The sequence below is a fragment of the Macaca nemestrina genome, chromosome 11 (genome assembly GCF_043159975.1).
Source record: "Macaca nemestrina isolate mMacNem1 chromosome 11, mMacNem.hap1, whole genome shotgun sequence".
NCBI classification, from domain to species: domain Eukaryota; kingdom Metazoa; phylum Chordata; class Mammalia; order Primates; family Cercopithecidae; genus Macaca; species Macaca nemestrina.
This window is the reverse complement of record NC_092135.1, coordinates 11,904,906-11,915,511: the sequence shown is the minus strand read 5'-3', so window position 1 is coordinate 11,915,511 and position 10,606 is coordinate 11,904,906. Positions and strand designations below refer to the sequence as shown.

The 10,606-nt window shown below is 53.2% G+C and overlaps 1 protein-coding gene across 1 annotated transcript in view; it reads left to right on the top strand.

The window, feature by feature from the left end:
* Window positions 1–9,497: 9,497 nt before the first annotated feature.
* Window positions 9,498–10,606, top strand: part of LOC105492491 (STEAP3 metalloreductase) — a 39,574-nt gene continuing 38,465 nt past the window's right edge. Inside the window, exon 1 of the mRNA XM_011759687.2 lies at window positions 9,498–9,582. The gene's annotated coding sequence lies outside the window, so the exon portion shown is untranslated. The remainder of the gene's footprint in view (window positions 9,583–10,606) is intronic.

Here is a 10,606-nt window from a genome sequence, read left to right as displayed (position 1 = left end):
GTGAGACTCCGTCTCAAAAAAAAAAAAGAAAAAAGAAAGGGTCTGGGAGCTCTAGGTGACCACATGCCCACATCTATACACACACCTTGGCACATTATTTATTGATCAGGTGGCACAGCATTGTAGGCAGCAGCATGGCAAAGACAGTGTGGAATCAGAGTCGGGCAGCCTTGGATGGGATTCCGGTTCTGCCACGGCTGGCTGTGTGATGGAAATCTACCACATCTCTCCAAGCCTTGCTGTCCTGTTTCATCAAATGAGGACACTGCACTGAATCACGTGGTCTGCACAATGCCCATGCATGTGCCTGGAATCTTCCCCTCTGGTGTCCCCTCAATGCCCATGGTGCTGCCTGCACAGGGTGTACCATAGTTGCTTTGCTGTCTCTTTCTGAAGCCTGCCGTGACGAGGGACTGTGTGGAGAGAAGGCAGTGGGCCTCTCCCTGTGAGGTCCTCAGGGGGCTGAAGGCAAAGTCAGAAGTAAAAAAAGAGCGGGGGCACCCCATCCCCAACCAGCTGCCATCCCAGGGCACTCAGCCTAAGGTCACTGTATTTGCATGCTATTTGCATAAATCTGCATATACACTGTATTCCCACTGTGTCTTGTAGGCAATTATTGCATTTAGGCAGCTCTGCATTCCAGGAAGGGGCACAAGCAGAGATGTGATCTCCTGAACTTCATGACAAGAAGGTACTCGAAGCTCCTCTCCCACCTCCAGCAGCAAATGTCTACCCTGGGGCTGTCCCGTGTTGTGTTTGAACCCTGCTCTGGGGCTCCTGCCCGCTGCCTGTAGGGGCTACCATTAGAAGTTCCTGTTAATTGGGGACGGCAGGGTCACAACATCTCTGCTCCTCTCCCACTTCTCAGCAGTTCTAATTTAAACCAGATTAGAATCTTTCCACTCGGTAGTCTGGTAGGGAAATTATAGTTAACAATAATTTATTATATAAGTCAAAATAGCCAGAAGAGAAGAACTATAATGTTCCCAACACAAAAAAAAAGATAAATGTTTGAACTGAAGCATTGAAGCGATGCTCCAATTACCCTGATATGATCATTACATATTGTATGCAAGTACCAAAAGATCACATGTACCCCAAAATATGTACAACTATGATATATCAATTAATTTTTTTAATTGATTTTTTTTCTTATTTTCCTGTGTAGTGGCAGAGTCACAGCTCACTACAGCCTCAACCTCCCAGGGTTCCAACAATCCTCCCAACTCAGCCTCCTGAGTAGCTGGGACTATAGTCCCTCGCCACCACGCCCAGCTAATTTTTTGTGTGTTTTTGTAGAGATGGGGGTCTCATTTTGTTACCCAGCTGGCCTGTAACTCTTGGGCTCAAGGGATTCTCCTGCCTCAGCCTCCCAAAATGATGAGATTACAAGTCTGAGCCACCAACTCTGGCTGATATATCAATTTTTTTTAAAAAAGGATCTTCTCCAGGCTTCAAAGCGACTTCACCTATCCAGGTGTAAGCCGCCCTCATGTCCAGGTGGGTGGGGCCAGGCATCTACAGGGATCTCAGGCTCCTTGGATTGTTTGGGATGGAGGCCCAAGGAGGGGGAAGGTCTGGGGTCTCACCCAAGCTGGTGCACCCCAAGGAATAAGAGTAATCATATGGGCCTGGAGCAGAAAAGGGAAGAGAAGGGCCCCCAAGGATGAGGATTTCTGGGGCTTCAGGAAAGATTGTGGAACTGAATGGCAGAGCTAAGGGAAAACTGGACCTTGCAACTACCCAAATCAGGCCCTCCAGCTGGGTTCGGGGCCAAGGCAGAGTGCAGCCTGCCTTCTGCCATTCTCCTTTCATCCCCCCACTGAGCTTCTGAAATCCACAGAATTGTGGTGAAGGACAAGGAGCCAAGGGCTCACAGGCAAAGCGAGGCGGGGAATTCAACGTGCTCAAGGCCTGCATTGCACCATCTGCCCTTGGTTTACTCTACCTAACGTTCCCATTTGACCAGTTAGAACACTGAGGCTCAAGATTCAAACCCAGGTTCTTGTAACTTCAAAGACCTTGTTCTTTTTAGGTGTCAAAGTCAATAGGTGGGCCACGGGGCTAGCAGTCACTTCTCTTCCTGGACTCAGCAGTCAAGGGATAGGACCTGAACTAAATTGCCTTTCTGCAGACTTTTCAGCCTCAACCAGAGGTCTGCTGCAGGCAGTTGTTTGAACTCCTTGATTAAATGTTCAGTCCCCGGCCTGGGCGGCAGGCTCCCTACACACGAGACTGACTGAGTCCCCCAAATAGACTTCAAAACACAGTGCTGAGACTCTGCCTGCCAGTTGCCCATTAAGCTCATCCCAGCCTGGCATCTTCCTTTGTTGGTCCGCTCTCCCTGTGGCTACCAGGGAGAAAGTCTTTTCAGAGATGAATAAGGGCGTCCAGACAACAGAGATGTAGTAGGAGGAGGTGGAACCGAAACAGAACCAGGAACCTGTCTCTGCCACTGTCTGAGCTATGTCACATCAGACAGGTGACTTAACCTCCTGCGTTTCCAAATTCACTTTCCAATTCAAAACCTCCTCAGTTTCCAAATTCAAAAACGGAAAATGTATTATGATGATCAGATGAGTTAATACAATCAAAATGCTTACAACAGCATCTGGGATGCAGCAAGCACTCAAAAACATGTTAGCTATTATGAACACATCGACTCATACCTCCTAAAATCTTCCTGAGCTCCCACCGCCGGCATGATAAAGCCTCATTTCTCACCAAAGGCAAACCAGGCCTCTTATCATCTGCCTCCTCCCTCCCCAGCCCCATCTCCTTAAGCGCCTCTCAGGGCACCTCCGCCCTTGCACAGGGCAGGACCTGTTCCTAGCAATCTTCAAAGCAGCAGGGGAAGTTTCCAACACCAAGATCTCAGACACCTCAAACTGGCAGGAGTGTGAGGTCCAACAAGAAGAGATTTTATGAATCAGCCAGCCACGTGGGTGGGGCATGGCCAGGTTTCCTGATTCCCAGACCAGGGTGCCAACAACACCTACTGTTCATGTGAGAAGAGGAGGAGGGGCCACTGGCATCTTTTGCCCACCTGGGTTCCTCGCTGTGGGAGAAGGGAGGCCAGAGAACAGCAAGTTCCCTGAGGGCTTCTCAGAGAAGAGGAGGGTTTAGATCATCCCACAGGATAAGGAAGAAGACCTTCCCCAAGGGAGAGGAGCAGAGCCTGCCTGGAGGTAAATTTCTTTTGGGAACTGTCTTCTTTAGTAGTTGCCTTCCTCTCCGAACACTCTTTCTTTTCCTTTCAGATGATCTGACAGTCTTTTAATGAACACCTACTAAGTGCCCAGCACTTTCCTGGGAACTTAATTCTTACAATCTGCTGAGAGGTCTATACATTCATTCTACAGTGGAGGAAATGGAGACTTAGGGGAGAAGTGAAATTTGAACCAGGTCCATGTGGTTTCAAAGACTGTGCGTGTTCCTTTACCCTGTGGAAGCCTCCAGAAGCCAAGGTCTCACCTCCCCTCTTCCCTGGAGGCCCCCAGCCTGGGTAGCTGTGGCCCAAGACCTTTGAGGGAGGGTCTTGAGGCATTATCTCCCTTATTTTTTCTTGCAGTGACTTGGATTCTCCCAGGCTGCTGTAACCAGCAAATGCCTAAAGATGGCTCTGAGATGATGGCCCTCTGTGCCTGTGTCCATGAAATCAGGTAGTACACCACAGAGACCCAGACTCTCGGTGACATGTCTGATATTCCACAGACCTGCATCCAGGCTATGCAAATCTCAGGTGGACACAACCAGTGGTTGGGGATAGCTGGTAGGATCTTGCCTAAGCAGACCAGGGAGCTCTGTGAGGAGTGTTTGGGAGAAAATCCCCCAGGTTCATCTCCCTGCATGGACTGCCCCTGCTGGGCCCTCACACTAAGCTGGTCCTAGTCCTCAGTACTGAGGGGTCACCACAGGTGTGTAGGCCACAGCTCAAGGAGCCCTCCACCTAGCGGGTCAAAGGTAGTGGAAGATCTGAGAGTCAGGCAGACCTGGTCCAAATCCTGGATCTGCCATTTCCTCACAGCGTGATGCTAAAAAAAAAAGTCACTTCTTATCTGAAAAATGGGGCTGATCCCACCCGTTCTGCAGGGTCTCAGTGGGGATTGAAAGGGGCTGACCTCAATGTAGCACGATGCCTGCCCCAGGTGGGACTTCAGCAAACTTCACTTCCCTTCTCTTCCCTCCCCTTGAGGGCCAAGACCAAGAAAACAGAATTGGGTATGCGGAAAACATATCCCAGCCCTGTGGGGTGGATTTATCTCCTCTTCTGATCACAGTGTGTTTGCATATGACCTTGAGGCCAGTGACTTTTACACCTTGCCTATGCTGGGCTGGGCTGTGACCTGGCTGTGACTTGCCTGACCTCAAGCCAAGCCTCAGCTGACACGTGTCTTTCCACCACCCCTGTTGTGCTGAGTGAGCGCCAGCCACCTGTCCCATTGTTCCTGCCCCAGGCTGTGTGTGGAGAGTGGTCTGATGGGGCAGATAGCACCCTCCACTCCAGATATGCTGAGGTGGGCTGTGAGGGTCAGGAAAGAAGCAGAGAGGGGCACGGTGTGAACATCCAGTGCAGATTTACCCCCAGGTGGCCCTGCAACTGGTTGGATTTTCTTTTCTCAGTAACTCCTGGCAGAAGTCCAAGGAGGCCTCCTTTTCCCAAACCCTCTGTCCTTGGCTCAAAAATCCAGCAGAGGACGTGCCACGACCACGAAAGGTGACAGCAGTCAAGGGGAAAGAGGGCTCCCTTACTGGAGTGCACAGATGTTTCCTATTTATTTTGCTTACACGGTTGACTTTTTCCAAAGGCTGCTTGGGATGGCTTTACATCGAAAAGCTTAGCAATAAGGCTAATAGTAAATCAGACAAAAAAAATCACGGACTGGGGGAAAGAAAGTAGCATTTAAACATGTTTAATAAGGATGATATAGTCATGAACATGTGCCTGAGTATCCTGGCTACCACAGGAAAAGGGGAAATACGATTAGTTATGGGAAAAGAGTAAACATACAATTCATGTTTTTTTTTTCTTGGAGCTTTGTGTAATAGGCACTGAGTGTTGAAAAGGGTAGAGTTATTTACTCCATATTTGTAGAAATTCAGACGATTATCAGATTATTTGCCTCACAAGAACTTTTAAGCAAGCAAAGAGTATGATGCTGTCATACACCCTGATAAGGGGAAGTGTCGTCCAGTTCTAGGTTTCTGTGAATCTACCTTGATGCAGGTGTTCAGGGAGTAGTGAGTTTCCTTGGTTGTAATGCAGACCAGCGCTTCTCAAACTTAAACATGTATACAATCTCCTAGGGAGTCTTGTTAAAATGCCACTCTAATTTGGGAGCTTTGGGGTAGGCCTGACACTTTGCCATCCTAAAACCCTCCCAGGCCATCACGATCACCACCTTCCGAGCAGCAAGGGGTTAAAGCCCAGGCATCTCCCATGATCTAGTAGTGAGTACCTTTCTAATCTTCCCCAGCTGAAAGGCAATGCAATGTTATGGACGGGCAGAAGAATCTCTTCCTTGGCTCTGTAAATGCTTCCGGGGTGTGCAGGGTCAGCCTCCTTCCATCCTGGTTGGCAATCTTGGTCTAGTCACGAGCCAAGACCATTGATCATACACAAAAGTTTAAGTACCTACTATGTGCCAGGAAGCTCCCTCAGAAAGACGGTTTGGTCCTGCTCCCTGACCCACCCTCCACCCCGGCATCTTTGATCCACTCTTCCTTCAGCAACTGCCTTTGTCAATGCTCTCTTGAGCCAAAATAAACAAATAAAAAGCAACTTCCTTTCGAACCTTCTCTATACTCCCCTGCTGGCCACAGTTGCATCTCCCTGCAGACACACAGATTCTCATGACACAGAGCTCAGACAGCGCTTCCTCTCTGGAGGGCTCATGTTTCGAGAGAAGACTGAAAGAAGGACAACCTTATGCTCCAGTAGAATTCCACATTCTGGGGTGCAGGGAGATTTGGTGTGTGTATGTGGGGGTGGGTGTCCTAATGCCCCGGAAGCCACTCTTTACAATGCTGTACAATATTGGCTCACCATCATGGGCCATGGAAAGCGGAGTCTGTAAGGTTCAGTCCCAGGCTCCAGCACTCCTTTATCAGCTGGCCTCCCCGCTCAGCGCCCTCTCCCACTACCCGCCCTGCCTCAGCTCTGAGTGCTGCTGATGCGCCTCCACCCATCGAGATGGCAAAGACAATGCCTCCCTTTTACCCTGAATGCAGCCTCACATAGGGAAGAGCTTCCTGTGCCCCAGAACTTTGAGGAGCCCTGCAGCACCTGATCTAGTGGGGAGAGTATCAGTGGGGAGCGGCACCTTTCCTGAGGCCACGGCCCACCATGGCCTGGGCAGGACCAGATCCAAGTGGCCCGGCTCCTGGCAAGGGCTGTCAGAGTGCATTGGGGCACGCAGCTTCCCATGACCCTCTCGTTTTCATGTAGGATTTATTTTGTGAAGTGGATCTGCTCTGTCCCAGCCTATAAATGCTGGATTAATCCAAGAAGCTGAGGAGGAACAACACCCCTCTCCTTCCTAATCAAATAAGAAATAAATCTAGATTTTCTTCCCGGATACTATTCTCTTCTTAGCCAAACAGCTAGCCTGGTCGTCAAGGAAAAGGGCAATCCCGCGGGCTCTGAACATTGAATATTCAGCAACTCCGGGGGCAGAGACGTCCCTAAGTGCACGAGCGGAGCTCCCCTCTGAATCAGCATCACACCAGCCGGGGGCATACAAAGGAGGACAGCAGAATGGGCAGGAGCTGTGGGGACACTTCCGAGATGCTAAAAGAGGAAGGGCGAGGACGGGTGTGCATTCCTGCAACAGGTATTTACTGAGCACCTACTATGGGCCAGGCAGTGCTCTAGCCGTTAGAGATACAGAACTCACTAAACACAAAAATCCCTGCCCAGCAGGAGCTCACATTTCTATGGGAGAAGAAAGTCACTGCAAAACAGTCCAAAAAACTCTATTTGACAGTGTGTTCAAAGGTAATACAGGCTATGGGAAAAAAAAGAAAGAAAGAAAGCAGGTACATGGATGAGGAATGGGGGTGATCGGGGTGGGCCTCACAGAGATGATGACCTTTCAGCAAAGACTTGAGGGAGGTAGGGAGGGCCCCTGGGGATACCTGGGGTCCAGGCAAGGGGAACCGCAAGGGTCAGGATCCTGTCAGATCTATCGGAGGCGGGACTGAGTGTGAGCAGAGAGACGGAGACAGAGGAGGAGAGAAGGCCAATCACACTGGGCCACAGCTATTGCAAGGACTTTACTTTTGCTGGGGGAGGGGGGAGAGTTTTGAGCAGAGGAGAAATGCGATCTGGCAAACATCTTGAAAGCATGGTTCTGACTGCTCTGCCCTTGGCGGAGGACACCAGAGCCTGGCCCATAGAAGGTGCTCAACAAAGCTCAGCACATTGTACTCCTCCCTGGAGTAGGAAGGGGCTTGTCTGCTTTGAGAAATTTGGCCCTCAAGCTTCTGGAAACATCTGACCCTATTCTAGGTGAGACAAGCTCACACTCAAGGCCCCCTTAGTCCAGGGGTCAGTGGACAGAACAAACACCAAAGGTCAACGGCGTGGGTGGTGCCCTCTCTGCCAAGGTGTGTGTGTCCAAGTAGGGCGTTCACCTCCCTCCCTCTCTGTGAGAAATTTCAGACCCCTCTATTTTTTCCAGCAATTCACGTTCCTTTTAAGATAATCCTCTGTAGACCTCTGCCAGCCCAGCCTTCAAATGGTCTCCCTTTCTCTCTCTTACTCATGGAGAGCCCCCCCACCAAAAAAAAGTCTCCCTCTCTCTTACTCATGCATGCAGAGCCCCACAAAAAGACACTGGTTCCCAGGGATTCTTCCAAAGATGCTGGAAGACCTCTCAGTGTTTGCGTTTCCCAAGCTCAGTTTTTGTCCCTGGGCATTAAAGGAAGGATATTCAGCCATCCCCGTCAGCAGAAGCAGGCCTCAAAAGAACAGCTACTGTGTGGGGAGCATATTGGGGGCACCAGAGGGGGCTAGCAACTGGGTCTTGTCTTTTCAAAGTTTACAACCCACTGCAGGGGCAACTCACCAGCCCTGGCACCCTAAGGGCAGGAACCTCCATTGGGCACCTGTGTCTCCAGTACTGGGAACACTGTCTGGCACCTGAGGCACCATAAGTGTTGAATGGATAAAGGACCTGTGAGAATTGCCACAAGAGGTGTTGCCCTGGGGCAAGGTGGGACAGGAAAGTTCTTGCAAGAGAAAGGAGAGGCTCTGGCCTTGGGCCCTGGCTATGCAGAGAGCTGGGAGGTGGGTATTTGGGCAGGAGGAAAGCTGTGTGGAGGGGGAAGCAAACCGCCTGCGGGTGGGTCTGGGTGGGGGTTGGGGGTGGAGGAAAAGGCCCTCACAGCAGCGCTCCCTCCACAGGGAGACCAGAGCTCTGCCTCTTCCTCCCTACCGTACCCTTTGGGGTCTAGTTGTGGAGCCTTCCCTGAGGCCCAGTTCCTGCCTCTGGCCTCTGGAGGCTTATCTCCCCAACAGAGGCTGGCTCCCCAGAAAACAGGATTCTTAGACTTCCTAAAAATAACCTGAGGCTCCTCATCAGAAGCTAATAGAATATGCCCCTCAGGAATACTCTAGAAAGAGTACCAGGGGTCAGGAACCCCCACTCAGCCTCCACGAATCCGAGCGGAAAAGCCCGGGTCTCCTCACCTGTAAAGAGAATAACAGCAGCCGGCAACTGTGACCACAGGTGAGAAAGGGCTTCGGACCAGGGCGCACACCTCTAGAAAGGCGCCCACAGAGGGCCTCACCGTACTTATGCCCGGCCTCACTGCTGTGCTGTGAAGCCATCGGCACTGGAAGTGCGGAGGGCAGCGAGCAGTGCCCCAGGGGGAGCGGGGTACGGGTAGGGTTTCAGCGACCAGAAGGCCTAGACAGGGAGGCAGCTCCGGGAGAAAGGCGCCCGCCATCCCACCGGTCTTGGAACCTGAGGACTGCTGGGAAGGGTCAAAAGGGTGGACAAGGGACAGAGATGGGCAGGACCACAAAGGCCTGGGTGCAACCTTGTTGAGACGGAAGGGATCCGGACCCAATCTGGCGCCCTGGTCTCTTCCCACCTGCAACCATGGCTGCCACTTGGCCTCCGTTATAAAATGGACAAGGATTCGAGGTGCTCCTCAGGTTAAGAGAGGGAGGCCTAGAGGTCACCCTGGCCTCGGTGCCCTCCCTGGCCGGGTTAAGAGGCTGTCCCGGAGTTCTGCTCACTTCAGCCATGTGCGGGGCACTGCAAATCAGGAAGTGTTGGAGCCCGGCTGGGGACCTCCTGCTTGGGGCCAGGGGAGGAGGGTGGTTAGACGCCGCCACCGCTGCCGGGCCTGCAGGACTGGGCGGGGAGCGAGGACCCGGCGGCTCCTGATTGCGGCCCCGGGGGAGGTGGCCGAGCCGGATAAGCTGCGGCGGGCTGGCGGGCGGCCACCTCCCCTGCAGGTCCGGCCCTCCCGGGCGGGTGGGGCGCGCGAGAGGAGGAGCCTCGGGCCGAGCCACTGCCTTCGCCGCGGACCTTCAGCTGCCGCGGTTGCTCCGAGCGGCTGGCCACAGAGGTGAGTGACCCCTCCCCCGGTCTCCGCGGGGCTGTGTGCTGCGCCGGGTCCCCGAGACACCCGCCCGGTTGCACCCTGCGCCATCGTCGCGCGGACCTCGGGTGCTGCCACACGTCTGGAGGCGACCTCTCTCCCCTGGGACCGAGCCACGTGCGCCCGGCGGCAGAGAAACCGGGTTCGGGGCCCCCACCCCGCGTGGCTTCCTTTTCTAGGCGCAGAAGCCGCTTGCGCCATGCGAGTTGGGCAGGGCCGGCGGCGACAGTGGCGGGGAGCAGGCTCCGGAGCCCCGGGTGCAGACGTGGGCGCCCCTCCAGGTGACCCCGGCTGAGTCCACAGGTTCCGTGTGCCCCACAGCTGGGGCTCTGGCCAGCGGTCCCAAAGGAGGGCTGGTAGCTGTGGGCGGGATCTTCCAGGCTCTTCCTCGCCAGACCTCCCAGTCCCTTCGTAGCCGGGCAGGGAAGGGGCAGGGGCTGGGCAGGGGCTCCGGACCTTGGTCCCCAGGAGGAGGCTGGTCTGACCAGTGCCCGCCTCTGCCCGCAGAGCTCTTGCCTGGCAAAGTTCCCCTTCCTGCCCGGCAAAGTTCCCCCTCCTGCCCACTTCCCCGAAATTTGGGACAGGCGGCCCGGAGAGGTGTGGTTGGAACTTTGGTCACTCTGGGTAAATGAAGGGGAGGGTGTGCCCAGATAATATGCCGTTTGGGGACCAGAAAGCCAGATCCGTGGGGAGAAGCAGGAAGGTCCTGCTGGAGCCCTGGCAGAGGGCACGGAGAGGCCTCCCAGGTATCCAGGGCCACCTCAGAGATGGACTCCAGAAGTGTGGGGTTCTGGAAATAGCCCCAGGGAGGTATTTCTGTCCATCAGAGTGCAGCCATAATATAATTAACAGCAGATATTCCCATTTATGTGTGCCAGGCCTCTTGCTAAGGGCTTTGTGCATAATATCCCAGTTAATCCTCACAACAGGAAGGCACCATTATCTCTTGTTAAAAATGGAGAAACAGCCTCAGAGAGTCCACACATTGTGC